The sequence below is a fragment of the Chenopodium quinoa genome, unplaced genomic scaffold (genome assembly GCF_001683475.1).
Source record: "Chenopodium quinoa cultivar QQ74 unplaced genomic scaffold, ASM168347v1, whole genome shotgun sequence".
Taxonomy (NCBI): Eukaryota; Viridiplantae; Streptophyta; class Magnoliopsida; order Caryophyllales; family Amaranthaceae; genus Chenopodium; species Chenopodium quinoa.
The window spans coordinates 595,138-614,765 of NW_018743894.1; the positions used below are offsets into that span (position 1 = coordinate 595,138).

The window sequence follows — 19,628 nt, forward strand, 5'->3', positions numbered from 1 at the left end:
ATGGTGTAGACGACTGCATCATCTGTATCGGAACTGTCGGCCTGTTGATTCTTTTTGGCCGACTGCTTTTTTGAGGAAGTATTCCCCGTAGATTTCTTGACATAAGTGTCAAGATCACCTTGATCAGCCAAGCGGTCTAGGTACCGCATGAGACTAATGCAGTCGTTGGTGTGATGACCAATGTCATCATGATAAGCACAGATTTTGTCTTGGTTCCGGTTGCTCGCAGAACCCTTCATGGGGAGCGGTTTCTCAATTGAGAGCCGTCCCTTTATTTCTTTTAGGATAAACTGGTTATCCTTGTTAAACACATACTTTGGGGAGTATGGTTTGAATTCCTTTTTCTTCTTGGCCGGCTGTTTAGAGGAATCAGCCGCCCAGACCCCTTTTCTTTTTTCATCTTTGTTGGACGACTGTTTCTGTCGTCCTTCTCTATTGTCGAACCTCTTCCCGTCCGACTGTTTCATTGTACACAGATCAGTTGCCTGTATATAGGCTTCTGCTTCAATCAAGGCCTCTTGAAGAGTCGCCACCCTTTTTCGAACTAAATCAAATTTGAAGGTAGACCCGTCTTTGAGACCTCTAAAAAAGTCAGTATAAGCTACCTCATCCGGTAACCCTTGAATCTGTATTCTCATCAGGTTGAACCGCCTGATGTAGGAACGAAGCCCCTCCTTTTCACCCTGCTGAATTGTTCCCAAATCAAGGGTCGTTTTCTTCGCAGGGATGTTCATTGCAAAGTTGGAGGCAAATAAGTAAGCAAGCGTCCTGAAACTGTTTACACAACCAGTCGGCAGGTTGCCGAACCATTGCTGTGCAATTCCCTTGAGAGTTGCTGGGAAACACTTGCACCAAGTGGGATCATCCAACCCTTGAAGGTACATCAGGTTGGTGAATGCCATCAGATGGTCTTCCGGGTTAGTAGTGCCATCATAGGCGCCTACTAAAACATTTTTTACTTTGGCCGGCTGAGCGGCTTCAATAATTTCCTTGGAGAAGGCCGACGGCTGTTCACCAAGTCTAAGCAGCCGTAGCTGCCAGTCCATAGGTTGGACGTTTTTTGCTGCAGGTCCACCAAATGGAGGTGGCTGCATAAAATATTGTTGTTGCGGCACAAATGGCAAATTTGGTACCGCCTGCGCACTATGAAAGCCAGACTGACGGGAGGTGCCGCCTGACTGACTCTCATGGTACGACTGAGTTGGCCTCATCGAGGCATTTCGCAAACTGTCCTGAAAATTTGAAGTAGAAGCCGACTCTGATAATCGGTCACTCTTCTTCTGCTCTAGCAGGTGCCGAGCATCTGTGAACGTTTGCTTTGACCCGTCCGCCTGAATATGACGAACCGGTTTCCTATTTCCCGTAGGATAACGGGGTTTTGTGAAATCAAGAGCAGACGGCTCCCGCTTCTTAGATTTAGGATGGGGAGTCGCCTCTCGCCCTTGAACTGGCTTCCTCTTCAGTGAAGTGGAAGGTTTTTTGGCCGCCTGCTCTTTGACTGAAGCAGGCGGTTTTTTGTTGATCAACTCTTGGATCTCTCCCTTGAATCCCCTCATGAAGGTCATGAGTTCGTTCCTTGTGATGGGAGCAGACCCATCAGTCGGCTGTTGCCGAGCAAGCGGTGCGCCTGCTGGCTCGCTTCCTGTTTGAAGATACTCCCGTTCCCTTATTTCAGTATGACGGGTACGGCGGGCCCTTAGGGTCCCGTCTGGAGCTGTATGAGTTTCAACTTCAAATTCACTTTCGGTATCATGGTCCGACTGAACTTGAGGGTCGTCTAGGGGACGCCTCTCTTCTGGGGTCGGTACAGACTTGGATGCCATCTCTGAAGTACTCTCCCCACAGACGGCGCCAGATGTTTCGGGGTTTTCTGATGTCCTGCGGGAGAGTTACAATTCCGAGACTGGAACCGGACGCCTGTACCTGCAAAATAACGGAGACTCCTGAGAGCTCCGCCTCCAACGGTCAAGTTAGTACCTGATTAAGGAGTAATTAATACAGAAATTAAAGTAATAAGGTCTCTCTAGGTGAGAGTATTTAATGTAGGTAATCTGCTTTGCTAGCGAGATCAGCCGGTTATTAGTGTGTTCCGTAAATTATTCGGTCCCCTGATTAATGAGGATTAATCGAGTATTTATAGCCTTGGGAAGCGTGCAACTCTCTAGGTTTAAGGTAAACCTAGGGCCGATCGGGCTTCTAGACTGAAATGGGCCTTGATGGCCGGTTGTCCCATTTGGCATGGGTGGACACGTGGCGTGTCTTAAGTGGTCCGTGGAGGACGCGTGGCGGAACCTGGTTGGTCCACTTGTCAAACGGCGCTTGGTGGATAAAAATCCCCTAATCAATACATATGGGTCGAAAGTCTTTCAAAGTCCTTCATTTCATGTTTAACACGATAAATTCTTTTATTCGTCCAAACATTTTATTAAGTCTATTCAATAGATCTTAGTTCCCAATATGTACTTAGTGTCGCCTTTAGCTTGTTAATTCATCATATGTACTTAGTGTCGCCTTTAGCTTGGTCCATTGACTCTTTCACCCACTAAACTTCTTATCCATAAAAACTTCTATGTTTATCCATAAGCCAATCCTATTATGCATTTCTTGAGCTTGCTTTCAAATATAGCATTATTTAGATTTAAAATCCCTTGGACTATTTTCATAGTAATGTCCAAAATCCTATTTTAGGAAGGCGGTTTTGGTATCTACCAGACTACCACTAGTAGAAAATATCAATAGGGCACCGAGTAATGGCCACCGATTTTTAAAATTTGGTAGAAAAAAAACAAGGCGGGATTTAGTGTAATAGAAATAGCACCGGTTCAAACAAAACAAGTGCCAAATTCCTTAAAGGGCACCGGTTCAAATTGGTGGCATTAAAAAACCGCCCTTTTATTTCCCATATTCATTATCTTTCCTTTTCTTTTTTCATATTCTTTCTCTCTCCTCATATTTTTTGATCTCCTACTCTCTCTCTCCTCAACCAAAACCCTAAGCCCTTTTCTTCTCCCTCGCCATTCCCTTCTTCTCCCTCGGATTCCCTTCTTTCTCCATTGAAGCGTAGATCTGTTGTCTCTCCATTGAAGCTAGGGTTCGTTACTCAAGTGTTGTCTGTCATCCTCCTCTCCCTCGCTAGCTTCCTCGTTCATTCGTCCCTTTCCCCCTCACAACTCCGGTGGAAGTTTAGGGTTATTTCCGGCGACCAGGTGAATAAATGTTCTTGTTTAATTTTTAATTTTAATTAATTTATTGTGGAAACTAACTGTATTAATTTATAATATAGGGTTCCAAATTTGCTTAGATCGAATTAGAGGTGGTTGTTAGGATGACGGCGACACTAACTGGGATTTCAAGGATTTTCGGCAAATTCGAAGAAGAAAAAAAACTCAATTTCTGAATCCCTAATTCATACCATTTGGAGCTCAATTTGCATGTTATATTGGGATTTTTGTTAACAAGGTCAGTAGATCTATTCGTTACTAATTTTTTTTAAGCGTAGTTCATAGCTTAATCTCAGATCTTTCATTCTAGTATTTCTTTTTATTTTTCTTTTTTTTTTGCGATTATTTAATTCTTTTTATCAATTTCTGTAAAAAAATTAATTGCTAATTTTGGGATCCATTACTTTTGTTTGATGGTAGATTTTGGAAATATTTTCTGGGTTTCGTTCATAATAAGTGTTATTAATGAAATGAATTTTTACTGTTTTTTGAATACAAATAAAAAGCAAGGAACAATTGTTGGCTTATAAGTAAGGAACGATTTTTACACTAGGTGGTTGGTGATGAACTAACACCCGTTCGAAGGGTAGTGATATCTACATATATCCCTCCTCAATCACCACCATCTTACCACTTTTTATATTCGTCTCTTATTAGCCCCTCTTCGCTTTACCCTTGATCCAAGTATGCCCTTAATAAGAGAATATTACTGCCTGTTACGTTATTGTTCTGGCAGTCTGGTGCAATTTTAGCTAGAAAGAAATAAGCTAGGAGAGGAGGAGAGGGGTATAAACAAATGTATCCAAACCTTCTCCTGTCTTATTCTCCATCGAAGGGATAATCTGCATTAGGCTAGATTCAGTATGTGCTTCACTTCATGTGTTCATTTTTTAAATAATCGTCCTCAATGAACAATATGCAATGTTTTATTTCAGTATGCCAGTATGATTTCAACTTTTTATATTCTTTTTTCTTGAACTCGAAACTCGTTAGTATCTAATGTAGGATCTTTGTAAACCCTCTCCTACCGACCAAATTTGGTTAGTATACAACTTGCTGATGCTTAGTACTTGTGTAGTGTATCAGTATTGCATGAATTTGCTTTGATATGATAAGCAAGTAAATTTCAACGTCCTAGCCTAATGATAACTTAGACTAGATCTTTGATTTACATCTGTTGTTTTCAAGCTAGCCTTTAATTTGGCCTAGTTTTAAAAAATGAAAGTCTAGCTTTCACTTTTTTATTCCCATAAGACCAAATGTCATTTTGATTTGTTCACTTTTGTTCTGCAGCTTTTTACTTAATTTTCTATAGCTGCTAAAGTTTTTACTCAGAAAATAACTTAAACAGGCACTGAGTTATGCTAGCTTAGGATCTGTTTTATGAACTTAGTTAATATAATTTGTCTTAATTCAAACAAAGTTGTTGGAAGCATAAGTTATGTCGTGGTGAAAATAAGCTCAATTTAATAAAAATTCACGCTAAATAAGTTGAACCAAACATAGCTTTAGGCTTATACAGAGTATGATGCTTGTTTTTTGCTTTTTATTTGTATTCAAACAAAAACGTAATTTTAGGCTCATACAGAGTATGATGCTTCTTTTTTCATAAGCACTTGCCTAGTTCCTTTTGCACATATTAAGTTTCCTTTACAATGTTCTATTTGCATATATAATCAATGATAACTTACTTTTAGACATCCATGATCAAAGTGAAAAGATCAACCATAGAATTATAATATAATGGCCAATATTTTGATTGATATAATTTGCATCTTCTCTGAGTGCTTTTCTGTTCCTTCTCGGTGATACCTAGTTTGAATTAGTGCAATCACTATATCTATGTCTTATAAAGATTTCTTGATTTTTACTGCTTTTGATTTGGTTGGGTTAAAACCCATATTTACGTCATTAGTATCACCTCAATTCTAAAACCTAACCCTATGATTGGAAGTCAGCCAAATTTCTTACAAAATATCTAGTACATGAATTGTAAAAATTTTCAGTCATAATCTAGTATAAGAGGCAGCTCCAACATGAATTCTTTTGTATGCTACATCTTGATGTCTAGTCAAGTATGATTAATCATAGTATGAAGTGGGGGAAATATTGCTGGAATTTTTATACATATTTTTATATGAACAATTGTTGTCTGGTTGATGGCTAATATGCATGCTTTGGGATTTTTTTTCTCCTTCAGCTTGGGATTGTTTGGAATGGTTTTGTGAGTATACTAATATTGAATGTGATTTTGTTTTGTGCGACTATACAAGTATCTATTTTTTTTATGATTTTGTTTGGGATTGTTCTAAAATAGTAGAATCTATAATGATTATAGTGTTTGGATAACTATCTATGCTGTATGATTTACAATTGTAAATTTTCTAGATTTTATTAAGTCCTATTGATTGTAGTGTTGTCTTGGGGTTTTATATGTGAAGCTGTGAACTTTATTTTTGGTGATTGGTGATATATTGAGTCCCTTATATATTTTTCATAATTTGGAATTTTTTTGCAAGAATTCATGTTTAAAGATGTTTCATAGCAGTAACACTTCTAAATAATATGAAGTATACAAAAGGAGCTAACCATTATTTGTAGGTGGCCTGGCAAGGCTGCAGCTGCTACTGCTTGCCGAAGCTGCTGCTGTTGCAGGTGGCATGGCAAGACCGCAGCAGCTGCTGCCCTGCCGAGATTGATACTACAGGTGGCCTAGCAAGGCTGTAGCTGCTGCTCTTTCCTCTCATGCTGAGGCTGTTGTCTAGTTGATGGCTAATATGAGTGCTTAAAATACTGGAGCCCATTTGGTATATGTTGGTGGATTCATTGTTAATATATGTTGTCAATTTTTGTATAATCTTAATTACTTATTGTTAATTTTTTCAATGCTTGCATAGAGTTTACAAGCTTTGCACAAACCAGAGAACCTAAGCCAGCAACGTGGTGTGAGATTCAGGCTTCGAACGCTGAAAATCTATTCTGTGACTGCGGCTTCGGAGATGCTGTTGTCTAGTAATTGTGATGCTGCTGCTGTGCTAGTGATTGTAGTGTAGGAAATTGTTGATCCTGTTATAGTGAATGTATCCAATGTTTTTTTTCTTTGTTTTTTTCTAGTGTAAAATTAAAGGTTATCAATGAAATTATCATTTTCAAGTATGTTATGTATATATATAACAGTCTGCTACTAATTTTAGGTGAAAAAAGATTTTTTTTTTGTTAGGGAATTTTTGGCACCGGTTAACCAGTGTCAATTATATTTAATACAAAAAAAAAAACCGGGGATATTATTGGCACCGGTTAACTTGTGCCAAAAATAAATATTGGCACCGATTAACCGGTGCCAATTTAAGCAATTTCCACCAGTTTTGAACCGGTGGCTTTTTATTTATGAATTGGCATCCCTCAAATATTCAACAGTTCAAAACTGGTGCCATATGAGGGGTTTGAATCGGTGCCAATTTGCAATTTTCTACTAGTGTATTTTTCTATATTTCATATGGGAAAGTTTGCTAGAATAATCATGAAAAGACTTGAGCTCCGATTGGTGAATAGGTTTTTATTAAAATCAACTATGTGAATTTCATTATATCCTTTTCAACCAGTCTAGCTATGTATGCATATACATTTCCAAATTTGTTAGTTTTCTCCTTGAAAACTAATTTGTGATCGATGGGTCTTTCACCCATCATGCAAATTAATCAAGGTTTAAACATGAGTCTCAAACATGGAGTCTATTTCGGATTTTATGGCCTCTAACCATTATTCAGAATTTGTATTTTTCATAACTAATTTACAAGACATTATTCCCTTACCATCTAATAGTAAATAGTATGCTTGTAAGTATTAAGGTTTTTTATTTTCTAACGTAATAGAAATTTATAGGATTCAATCCAAGCCTTTGGTGAATTCTATACCAATACGGAGTAATTGCATCAAACACTGAGTTTCAAGGAGCTTTCAAAGCCCTTTTATTATGTTGATCTTACTCCATCATTTCTGATGTTTTGTGTGTAATGAATTCTCTTTTAAGGCACTTGTAAAGCCCTTTTGAGTATTCTTGATCAATCATTGTCATGAAGCCCTTTTGAGTGTTCCGAAATTCTCAGTTCTAGTTTGTTGCTAAGCTCGATGGTCATCGAGTTAATTTTCCTCCCATTTGTCATCTTGGGAATGTGTTACTTTCTAGAAAGACACCACGTAGACGTTGTTTGATATTTTCAAATGACATCGAGGTCACACTTGGCTGAAGCAAATATCACTCAATCTACTCTAGACGTTGTTTGATATCTTGCCATGTCGATTCTATACTTCACTGAACTTTTGAGCTACCTAAGGTCAACTTTGTTCACATTTGATGAATATAGCCATATTCTTTCAAATTTCTTATGAAACATTAAAGTAATTGAATCTTCTTTAGCGTTTGGAGTCAATTGTCTATGCCAAGAACAATAGCTCTTTACTTTGTCGATTTTTAACAAGTAAGACTTGGTTGTCTTAGAACAATTCCGAATCGATCAACTGTCATGAGCCTATATAGCCTTGACTACATTCTTGTTAATGTGACATTGCTAATGATGTTCGGAACAAAAGTCATGCCTATGATTTGAATTTTGTGTGTTTTCATGTTAGGGAAATGTTTGTTATACTCAAGCATTCTTAACTCATGGTTTAGATAACCAAGCTATTCAAATAAATTCGCAACTATTTCTCTTTACTTCGAATGTGAGTCTTTCCGTGTAACGGATTGTTTGCTGATTATGGAACATAATAATAACCATTTTTTATTCCAGCGTTAGCTTTAAAAGGTCTTTAAATAAAGCACACAACCTTACAACTGATGTAGCACCTGTTGCTTCATTCTATGCTTGTAAGACAATAACTTAGCTTTACTTCAATGGTTTGAGGTCTTTATCAATGTGGAACATCTAAGCAGTATCCGATACTTGTGAAGATAATGAGTTGCTAAGTTTAGTACAATAACATGAACTCTTGGTAGAATGGAATTTATGCCTTTTCTTTCTTCCTCAATTCCTATATTTCTTATCATACTTTATGTCATAATCTTTAACACCGTTTCTTTAAGTGTTTTGACTTTATACTTTGTTAGGAATGATTAAGCATCTAGTGTGCCATTAAAAAAAGTTCCTTTTTCCTTTAATTTGTACTTGAATTAATACATCAATGAGTTGTATTCACTAGAGTATGAAGCGAAAAGATATGTTGGTTGTCAAGCATCGACAATTTGAGTTTTTCAACTCAATACTTCATGTTTATCAAAACTACCTAGTATTTTGAATACATGTGTAGACATCTACTTTTGGCCTCCTGTCCCGACTGGAAGTGCTATGACGATAAATAAAATCATCTTCGTGTTGGATCAACGTGAAAAATACTTATGGATAACCGATTGAATCACAAGGGCACAAAAATGACTAGCCTAACCCAAAAACAAAATAAATAAGGTCCAATTAATTAAGTCCAATCATAATTAGGCTTAAGCCCGAGATTAAAACCTTATTATGACGAATTTAGAGGTGCCTAGGTTAAAAATCGATGTTTCCGCTGAGAAATCCGCACGCATCTCAATGAGTCGCGTTGTTCTAGCGCTCGCAACTAACTCCATTGCGCGCATCACCCAGCGTAGCTGCTAGTGATGCGCTTGGAGAAGATTCAGAATTTCATAAAAATATAAAATTGAATCTTACCATAATACTCTGCGTAAGATCATCAGTTTCGTTGCCAAAAGCAGCGCATCTTAATGAGTTGTGTTGGGCCATCGCCCGCAACTCATTAAGATGTGCGCGACCTCTGCTGCGGCAGAATGCTCAAAACTCTAAACGCACCCATTCCCTATAAATAGAGGCTTAATACGAGGCTCAAACAGACAGAAATTAACCTAAAACTCTGGCAAAAATTTTGTGAACTTATGAACTAGAATATCCTTTTTTCCTAAACCTTCACCCCCTCAATACTTGTTACTACAGTTGAGGTTCTCAAATAAGGACTCTGTTTCGGGGTTTTTTGATGTGTCCTGCGGGAGAGTTACAATTCCGAGAATGCCCTTCGACGCCTGTGCCTGCAAAATCACGAAGACTCCTGGGGGTAGGAGCTCCGCCTCCGACGATCAAGTTAGTAAAGATACGGGAGGTAGAATGCACGTAATGTGGAAGTTACTTCTCGCGCAATGGGAGAATTCCGCAATTAATATTGCTCGGGGTAAGTGTGTTTCTTTTTGAGGAGTATTCAATGTGATCAACAAATGTTCCAGCCCCCATTAATGAGGGTCCTTCCACTATTTATAGTGGGGAAGGGATGGTTCCCCTTTTAGGGTTTAGAGGACACGTGTCAGCAGAGGATTAGAGCCCTGCTGACCAACGGCTGGATGCCACGTGTCACTAGGCCATTGGGCCACGTGTTTAGGGTATTTTTACCCCAAACATTTGCCCCTCACTGGTGCTGACGTGGCAGGGTGCCACGTGGCGCCGGTGAAAGGTTTTTTTTTTTTTTTTTTTTTTTTTTTTTTTTTTTTTTACTCTTCAGATTCCTTTTGAAGGATGGAAAAGCAGAAGGCGAAGAGTCACGACTTTTCACCTTCTGGGACAAATTCTATAAATAGGAGAAGGTGTCCCCCGAGCTCTCATTTACAAACTTTGCCAAATTTCTGAAGATTTGAGAGCAACCGGCAATTTGAGAGTTGAGAGCATTCGGAGTTGAGATTCGTTGAGAGCAACCGGTCTACAGACCGTCTGGGTCGTTGCAAGCTAGCCAAAGGTTTTCGAGAGGGTAACCAGAGAAACCCAGCCGGATTTTGAACCGCCTGCGTCTTCGCAAGCATCCCAGAGAATTTCCAGATTTTCTTCTAGGTACCGTCTCTATACTTTCTAGCTTTTTCATGTATTTCCGTTTGAGTCTTTTACTCGCATTTTTGTTCATTGGTCCCATAAGTAGATGGACCCCTTATACCCATACCCGGAACCTAGCTGTGAACTCAGCCGGTTTATTAGTACGGCTGAGTCTAGAACTGGGTCTGCCGCCTCTGTTCTTTGGGACAACCCTTTTTCAACACCCATATCGACCGACTCTGTGTCTGTGCAGGACACAATGGCCAGAATCCGGTCTACTGCCAGAGATCCCAACTACAGAAGTGGGAGCTCAGATGAGCAGCCGCCTGAGGTCCCAGCTTCAGGCGGTGAAGTAGAGCATAGAGAGGTAGAGCAGAGAGGCTCACCCGGGGGCGCTCCTAGCACCCCAGGTGATAGCATTTTAAACGAAGAGAGTGCTCCCCTCCAGGAGACCAGAGAGCAGGTAGGCTCTGATAAGGAGGTCTCCAACTCCCTAGCCGGCTCTGATGCCGGTCACGTTCAAAGTAGCAGTAGCAGCTACTTAACCGAATCTGAGGATAGCGAGGAGGCGGAGAGGCCTTCTTGGGATAATAGGAACGATCCTCTCATGATCGCCGTCTCCTCCAAGGACCGCGAGCTCATGCGGGCTGCGCTGCCAGATTTTATCAAACGGCGGCCGCTAGGTGGTGACTATACAATAAAAGTCCCGGCTGCTCTGGGAACAATATGGTGGGAGGATGGACAACCGAACGCGAACGCTTGGTTCGGGTGCTACGAGACGGCCTTCGTGGCCGGAGTCCGCTTCCCTCTCCACGACACAATAAAAGCCATACTTAGGGGGTATGGCCTAGGTCTCTGGCAACTAACCCCCAAATCATGGGTAAATATTTTAGGGTATATCGCCGCCTGCGAGATGCAGGGCCTCAACCCCGGCTGGGAGGCGTTTGCCCACATGCATTACTTGAGTAGGAGCCCAGGCGGCTGGAGAGCCTGGTATACCTTGACCACCCAGCCCAAATACCTTATGACCTTGGACAAGCCATCCAAATGGTCGGACTGGAAGCACCGGTTCTACCTGGTTAAGGCCCCAACTACGGCAGAGAACAGAGAATTCCGGATCTACAACCGGAAACCAGAACTCTTGGGGACCAAGTGCTGCCTGCCCCCTGTCCCGGAGGATGATAGAGAGACCATCCTTGACTCCGGGTTTTTTGAGTTAGTTCCTGACACCCTCTCATCCGGAGAGATAGTAAGGGTACCTAGAAACTGGGTGCCCAAACATGAATTTTTTAGGGACGAATGCTTCTTGTCCGCTTGTGGCCTAAGCAGCATGTTTAAAAAACGTATGTATTCGGAACTCAGTCGGTTTCTTTCGAACCGGATGCTTTTATTTCCTTGCTTATTTATTATTCTAACCGTGTGCCTTCCTCTGCAGAAGAAGCCAAGAGAATGCTGCCCACCGAGAAGACACCGGCTAGGTCGGCTGCCGACATCCGGAAAGCCAATCTCGAGAAAAAACTTGCTGCCCAGGCGGCGAAGAAGGTATAACTGTCTGATCCTTCTCGTTTATGTCAATCCTTTTATCCCATAACTTATATTTTTCTCGTTTACAGGACGGGAAGCAGATGCCCCGATCCCTTCAAAAACAGGTCAGGCCTCCGCCGACCCAACAAGAGTCTGCATCCAAGGTGCAGAAGACAGCCGACCGACAAACTACCGGCGGCAAATCAATAAGGGTCCTAGACGGGCCCGGATCTGCGGATGTGCTTTCTGCCATCCCATTGAGGACCGCAACCGGTCCCTCTGAAGGCCGTTCGGGCCGCCAAGGTAACTTCGACCTTACACTGCTTGATCTGCCCATGCGGGTCAAGTCTTATTCACAGTCTCGATCGCAGCCGGGGGATTCTCCAATCAGCCGGCAATCTATAGGCAGAGCATATGCGAGTTTCTCACCGTCTGTTTCTGGTGCAGATAATTCTCCCCGCTGGCCGGACGGGGCACAATATGCCCGGGCCATGCTGAAAGCCGTCCCCAGGGACGAGAAGGAGGCGATCCTTGGGATCAACTCCTTTAATGCCGACCGGGTGCTGGTCGACCTGGCCGACGTATGCTCCAACAACCATGCGGTAATTTTCTTGACGTGCATTTTTAAGTATGCAGTATTAACCGGCTGTATTTTTTTGCAGGCTATGCTGCGCGTAGAGGGGCTCAAACGAGCTTATATCCGCAAGTCTGAGGAGGTAAGGAGAAGCAAACGGGCTGTTGATGACGCCCATAATGTTGCTGACTACTCTTTGTACATGCATGGCTTAGAATCTAAATCTATACGCATGGAACAGGCGGAGAAGACCAAAGCCCTCCAACAGCAGATTGATCAGCTGAAAAACCAAGTTGACCAACTGCAGGCGTCCCTGGATGATGCCAATAAAAAGTTGGAGGAACAGACTGAGCCCCTCCAACGGCTGAGCAAGGCGGAGACTGAAAATGGCCGCCTTGCCAAAGAGAATGAGCGCCTGCGCAAAGAGGCGGCTGCTGCCAATGAGAACTTCAAGGCCACCTTGGAGTCGGAGCAGGAGAGGCTCATTGAAGAGAATGAGCATGACTGTGCAAACCGGATGCAACGGGCGTTTTCCCTCATCCACCCGGAGGCGGACTTCACCGTCTGGGAACTCGCCTTCAAATATTCTGATCTTGCCATTCTGGCCGAGGAGGCGAACGAGCCGGGGCCCGGACCCTATGACGCTTGGGTTAGGGAGGAGATTGCGCGACGGCAGGCGGAGGCTGCTGAAGAGGAAGAAGTCGTTCCTGAAGCCGACGCAGCCACTCACCCTGATCCAACCCAGAACCAACCGGAATAGGACCGGCTCATTGTTCGCCTGGAGTAGCAACTACTTCCCGGCCTGCGAGCCTAGCATTATCTTGTAATAGCGCCGGATGAGATGGGCTAGGCTGTAATAATTTTTATTTTGAATATAAACATTTTCACCGGCTGAGCCGGCTTTTGAATGCTTTTTATGTTTCTGCACTCCAATATTAGAATTCTTGTTATTTTTTATACATATTTTTGCGAGGATAACCAAAAGAACCTCGCCGGTAACACTACCGCTTGGGTCTGCGCAAACAGCAAAGAAATTTGCAAAGGTTGCCAAGAAGACCCCACCGGTAACACTGCCGTCTGGGTCTTTACAAACTAGGCGAAGAAATTTGTAGGGGTTGCCAAGAAGACCCCACCGGTAACACTGCCGTCTGGGTCTTCGCAAACTAGGCGAAGAAATTTGCAAGGGTTGCCAAGAAGATCCAACCGGTAACACTGCCGTCTGGGTCTTCGCAAACTAGGCGAAGAAATTTGCAAGGGTTGCCAAGAAGACCCCAACGGTAACACTGTCGTCTGGGTCTTCGCAAACTAGGCGAAGAAATTTGCAAGGGTTGCCAAGAAGACCCCACCGGTAACACTGCCGTCTGGGTCTTCGCAAACTAGGCAAAGAAATTTGCAAGGGTTGCCAAGAAGACCCCACCGGTAACACTGCCGTCTGGGTCTTCGCAAACTAGGCGAAGAAATTTGCAAGGGTTGCCAAGAAGACCCCACCGGTAACACTGCCGTCTGGGTCTTCGCAAACTAGGCGAAGAAATTTGCAAGGGTTGCCAAGAAGACCCCACCGGTAACACTGCCGTCTGGGTCTTTGCAAACTAGGCGAAGAAATTTGCAAGGGTTGCCAAGAAGACCCCACCGGTAACACTGCCGTCTGGGTCTTCGCAAACTAGGCGAAGAAATTTCGACCCAAAACCAAACCGGATGGCGTATGGGTAATTGCCCCTGGATAGTGGTCTGGGTCTTTGCAAGCCAGGCGACTATCCATATGATATAGCTCGAATATACACTAAGTGCCAACATTAGATTCGGGAGCCAGTCGGTTTATACTGAATTACCGGTCGGGACTTCGCAAAAGAATCACGCCAGATTAGGATGTCCATTCACCGGTTGGGCTTTTGCAAGCATACCCCTAAATGAATTATGGCCTAGACCAAATGTTTAGGCCTGCTCTTAGAGAGTCAGGCGGCGGTACTGAGTACCGGCTGTCCTTCCAAAAAGTGAGCCGGCTGCAAGTTTGGGGTTGCTAGCCTGCCTTTTTTGGTGCGAAGGATCATCAGGCGGATTTGACCGCCTGTGTGATCGCTTAGAACAATTTACCACCCAAATGGGAGATGTTCTCTTCGATGAATTCACCCGTAGGGGTGTCACCGGATGATTTTAGGCCTGCTCTTAGAGATTCAGGCGGATTTGTCCAAAAAGTGAGCCGGCTGCAAGTTTGGGGTTGCTAGCCTGCCCTTTTTTGGTGCGTAGGATCGTCAGGCGGATTTGTCCGCCTGTGTGATCGCTTAGAACAATTTACCACCCAAATGGGAGATGTTCTCTTCGATGAATTCACCCGTAGGGGTGTCACCGGATGATTTTAGGCCTGCTCTTAGAGAGTCAGGCGGATTTGTCCAAAAAGTGAGCCGGCTGCAAGTTTGGGGTTGCTAGCCTGCCCTTTTTTGGTGCGTAGGATCGTCAGGCGGATTTTTCCGCCTGTGTGATCGCTTAGAACAATTTACCACCCAAATGGGAGATGTTCTCTTCGATGAATTCACCCGTATGGGTGTCACCGGATGAAAAAATTAGTTACTGGTGCCGCTTGTGGTAGGCATAAGACATGGCGGCTGTATACAAAATTGAATGTAATTCTCATTAATCATTTGAAAATTTTTAAAAGATGTACAATGCTTAGAAGTAGTATTTTTTGAGGTTATCTACATTCCAAGTTCTAGGCAACTTTCTTCCGTCTGGAGTTTCCAGGCGGTAAGTGCCGTCTCGTACTTCTTCAAAGATCCGGTAGGGTCCCTCCCAATTTGGGGTTAATTTGCCTTGTTCATTGGCCCTACCGGTTGCCTCCATTTTGCGAAGCACAAAATCTCCTTCTTTCAAAGGTCTTTTACGAACCCGCTTGTTGTAGGCTCTAGTCATACGCAGACGGTAGATCTCATGACGCAAGGCAGCATTCCCCCTTCGCTCTGGAAGAGCGTCTAATGTCAACCGCATGGTTCCCAGTTAGCCTCCTCATCATATAACATAATGCGTAGAGTAGGCTCATAATGTTCAATGGGAAGAACTGCTTCAGTGCCGTATGTCATGAGAAATGGGGTCTCACCGGTTGCCCCCTTTTCGGTTGTCCGGATAGCCCAAAGGACATGAGGTAATTCCTCTGCCCATAGTCCACCGGCTCTTTCTACTTTCTTCTTTATCCCGTCTGAGATCAACTTGTTAAAAGCCTTAACTTGACCGTTTGCCTGAGGACGGCCAACGGATGCAAAACAATGGGAAATTCCTTGGTCTCCCAACCAGGTCTTCAGGACAGGCGTTTCGAACTGCGGTCCGTTGTCGAAAACCATGGACATTGGAACCCCGAACCGGGTGATGACGTTTCTCCAGATGAAAGAAATCACGTCTTTCGTTTTAATCCCTTTCACCGCCTCTGCCTCAACCCATTTGGTGAAGTAGTCTACTACTACAAGAATGTAGCGGCGGCCGCCTGACGCAGGCGTATAAGGTCCCAAAATGTCCATGCCCCATTTAGCAAACGGAACCGGACTATGGATTGCCGTGAGTTCTGTTGCCGGTTGATGTATCAACTTAGCGAATTTTTGGCACTTGTCGCATCTCTTTACTAGATCCATGGCATCCGCTTCAAGAGTGGGCCAGAAGTACCCTTGCCGTCTGGTTCTTCTGGCCAGGGACCTGCCGCCAATATGCGAGGCACAAAACCCCGCGTGCAGATCTTCCAAAACTTCTCTCCCCCTATCCGGGGTTACACATTTCAAAAACGGCTGCAGGTATCCCTTCCGGAGGAGTTCCCCTTGATGCATAACAAAACTTGAAGCACGCTTCTTGAGCGCTGATGCTTCTGAAGGGTCATCCGGCAAGGTACCATCCGTCAAAAAGGACCGGATGGGATCCATCCAGGTAGCGGTTCTGTCCAAGACTCCAATGGGATCATTCTGAATACTTCGTTTTTCAATGACTTCCCAAAAGACCGTCCTAGGAGCATCACCGGAGGCTGATGATGCCAACTTTGAGAGGGCATCCGCCTGATTGTTTTCAGACCGGGGCACCTGTCGCAGATGAAATTCATCGAAGGACCCAGCCTCCTCTTTGACCGCCTGCAAATATTTGATCATAGCCGGATGGGTGGCTTCGTAGTCACCAAGGTATTGGCTAACGATCAGCTGTGAATCTGAGCAGACGTCGACCTTTCTTGCACCGGCTGCCTTACACATGCGCAATCCGGCTAGCAGGGCTTCATACTCTGCCTCATTGTTGGAGGCTTGGAACTTAAACCGTAGTGCATATTCAAACTTATCCCCTTCCGGGGAATGACAGATAACACCTGCACCACAGCCGTTCACCGTAGAGCTGCCGTCTACAAATAACTTCCAGACCTGATCAGGGTTTTCCGGGTGCACCGGCCTAGTCATCTCGACAATAAAGTCGGCAAACGCCTGACCTTTCACTGCCCGCCTGGGTTCAAAAGTTATCTCAAGGCCTTGTATTTCAACAGCCCACTTGATCATTCTACCGGATGACTCTATAGCAGTCATCGTACGCTTGAGCGGCTGATCTGTGTATACCACAACCGGATGTGCCAAAAAGTAAGGCTTCAACCGCTTGACTGCTACGAATAAGGCCAACCCAAATTTTTCGATCATGGGGTACCGGAGCTCAGCATTTTTTAAGACATGGCTGATGAAGTACACCGGCAGCTGAATGCCGTCTCTCTCAGCGAGGAGAACGGCACTAAGGGCGTGATCAGAGACGGCTAGGTACATGTACAGAACCTCCCAGGGTAGGGGGCTCACTAGCCTTGGCAAAGAATGCAAGTGCTGCTTAAGCCTCTGGAATGCCGCCTCTGCTTCTTCACCCCATTCAAACCTTAACCTCTTCCTGATTGCCTGAAAGAAATAGAGGCACTTGTCACCTGACCGGCTGAGGAACCTCCCCAATGCCGCCAGACAACCGGTCAACTTCTGGACTTCTTTTACAGTGCGGGGAGACTTCATGTCAATTACCGCCTGTATTTTGTCCGGATTAGCTTCGATGCCTCTTTGGTCAATCAAGAATCCGAGAAACTTCCCAGACTCAACACCAAATACGCATTTCTTTGGGTTAAGCATGACCCGGTGCCGCCTGAGTGTGGTGAAGGTTTCTCGCAGGTCTGCTAGGTGATCCGTCTGTAGCTTGGATTTGACTATCATGTCATCGATATACGCCTCTACATTCCTGCCAATCTGGTTGATAAAAACGGTGTTTATCATGCGCTGGAATGTAGCCGGTGCATTCTTCAACCCAAACGGCATCACCGTATAGCAGAATAACCCCTGATCAGTGACAAAAGCCGTCTTCTCCTGATCTTTCTTCCAGAGAGGTATTTGATGGAAGCCGGAATAAGCATCCATAAAGCTCATTAACGCATGGCCGGCTGTTGAGTCGACTAGGCTGTCAATCTTTGGAAGCGGGTAGCTATCTTTTGGGCATTCTTTGTTCAGATCTGTGTAATCCACACACATCCGCCAAGTGCCGTTCGACTTCTTTACTAGAACGACATTTGCCACCCAATCCGGGTAGTAGCATTGCCTAATGAATCCAGCATCCAACAGCTTTTTGACCTCAGCCGCTGCCGCTTGAGATCTTTCTCCACCATGATCCCTTTTTTTCTGCCTAACCGGCTGCTTTTTGGGATCTACGGCTAGCTTGTGGACAGCAAGATCCGGGCTGACGCCTGGCATCTCTTCCACTTCAAAGGCAAAGATGTCTTTGAATTCCTTCAGCAGCTGGAGCAAGCCTTCTCCCAACCGTCCGAAGGCTACCGTCCCGACCTTGACTGTTCTTTCAGGACGGCTGTCATCTAGGATGACATCAAGGCAGTCACCAGCCGGCTGAGGTCGTTGGTCATCTGACCTTTCCCCGGCTAGTGATTGCTATTTCTCCTTTTTGACGGGTGCCAGTTGGTCCGCCTTTCTTTTCATACCGGCTGCCCTTGGAGCCGGAACTGCTGGGTCGCAGTTATCGATATCTATGGGCTCGCCCTGGCCGGCTGCACCCACAGTTGTCTTGACGTCAGAGAGATAGCACTCTCTTGCCGTCTTCTGGTCCCCGCTTAGGGCACCGACTGTACCATCATCCTTCTGAAATTTGACCAACATGAGGGACGGGATGATGACAGCCTTAGATGCGTTGAGGGTAGGACGGCCAAATATCATGTTGTAGGCGGACAGCTCCTCCACAACTAAAAACTTGACTATCATGTGGCGTCCTTGCCCCTTTTCACCCAGCCGGATCGGAAGATCTATGCTTCCGACCGGATGCACTACTCCACCCCCAAAACCGACTAGTGGGTGTGGAGCCTGGTGCATGTTACCGGATGTGTACTTGAGCTTGGTCAAGCACTGATAACTGATTAGGTCAGACGAGCTCCCGGTGTCTATTAGGATCCGGCCAACCTTCTGGTTGGCAACCTTGCATTCGATGACGATGGGGTCATCATGAGGCCGCCTGACCTTGCCCCGGTCCTTTTCAGAAATAAGGACCTCAGGGAAGATGTCTTTCGACGCCTGGCCCTCATCCACTGAGTTGACCAGCTTCCTGATGTTGTCTTTGGTGCCCCGGATGGTGGGACCCCCTCCGGCAAAACCGCCTGCTATGGTGAAGATGGTCTCTTCATCCGTCTCGGAGTTTACTGGGCCGGTTTTTGCCGCCTGCCCTTTCTTGGCCTGGGTATTACCCTTAGCCTTGGGTAGATAGGATTTTAGGGCCCCCTCATCTGCCAGACGGTCCAATAGCCGCCTGAGGCTATAGCAGCCATTGGTGTCGTGGCCAACATCCTCGTGGTATTGGCAATACTTGCTCTTGTCCCGTTTATTCACGGGGCTTTTCATTTCAGCCGGTTTGTCGAGAGACATCCGGTCTTTGATTTCCAGGAGGATGGTGGAGCAATCTTTTGTGAACTCGTATTTGGGGACATATGGTTCTGACTTCCGCCTGATCTTCTGGGCCGGCTGTCCTGATCGGTCAGCTGCCCAGACCCCTTTTCTCTTTTCTTCCTTTCTTGCTGGCTGATGCTGTTGCCGGCTCTCTTTTTTGTCAGACTTTTTATAATCTGACGGCTGCTTGACAGCACAAAGCTCCGTCGCCTGTATATAGGCTTCAGCTTCAATTAACGCCTCTTGGAGGGTAGCAACCCTCTTCCGGACGAGGTCAAACTTAAAGGTCGACCCATCCTTCAGACCTCGAAAGAAGTCTGTATAGGCCACTTCGTCTGATAGTCCTGGAATCTGAATCCTCATCAGATTGAACCGTCTGACGTACGACCGGAGGCCCTCCCGGTCGCCCTGCTGTATTGCCCCTAGGTCGAGGCTAGTCTTTTTGGCAGGAATATTCATTGAGAAATTTGACGTAAACAAGTACGCCAAAGTTCGAAAGCTGTTGATGCAACCGGCTGGTAGGTTACCAAACCACCGCTGGGCTATGCCCTTG

The 19,628-nt window shown here is 44.7% G+C and overlaps 1 long non-coding RNA gene across 2 annotated transcripts; it reads left to right on the forward strand.

Annotated features, from left to right (window-relative positions):
* Positions 1–2,902: 2,902 nt before the first annotated feature.
* LOC110686825 lies at positions 2,903–6,440 on the forward strand. Of its 2 annotated transcripts, XR_002504308.1 has the most exons (4): positions 2,903–3,206; positions 3,284–3,459; positions 5,823–6,028; positions 6,119–6,440. It is a non-coding gene; the product is annotated as an uncharacterized LOC110686825 (long non-coding RNA). The 2 variants fall into 2 exon arrangements; XR_002504307.1 differs by having other exon boundaries at positions 2,908–3,206; positions 5,823–6,440.
* Positions 6,441–19,628: the final 13,188 nt, after the last annotated feature.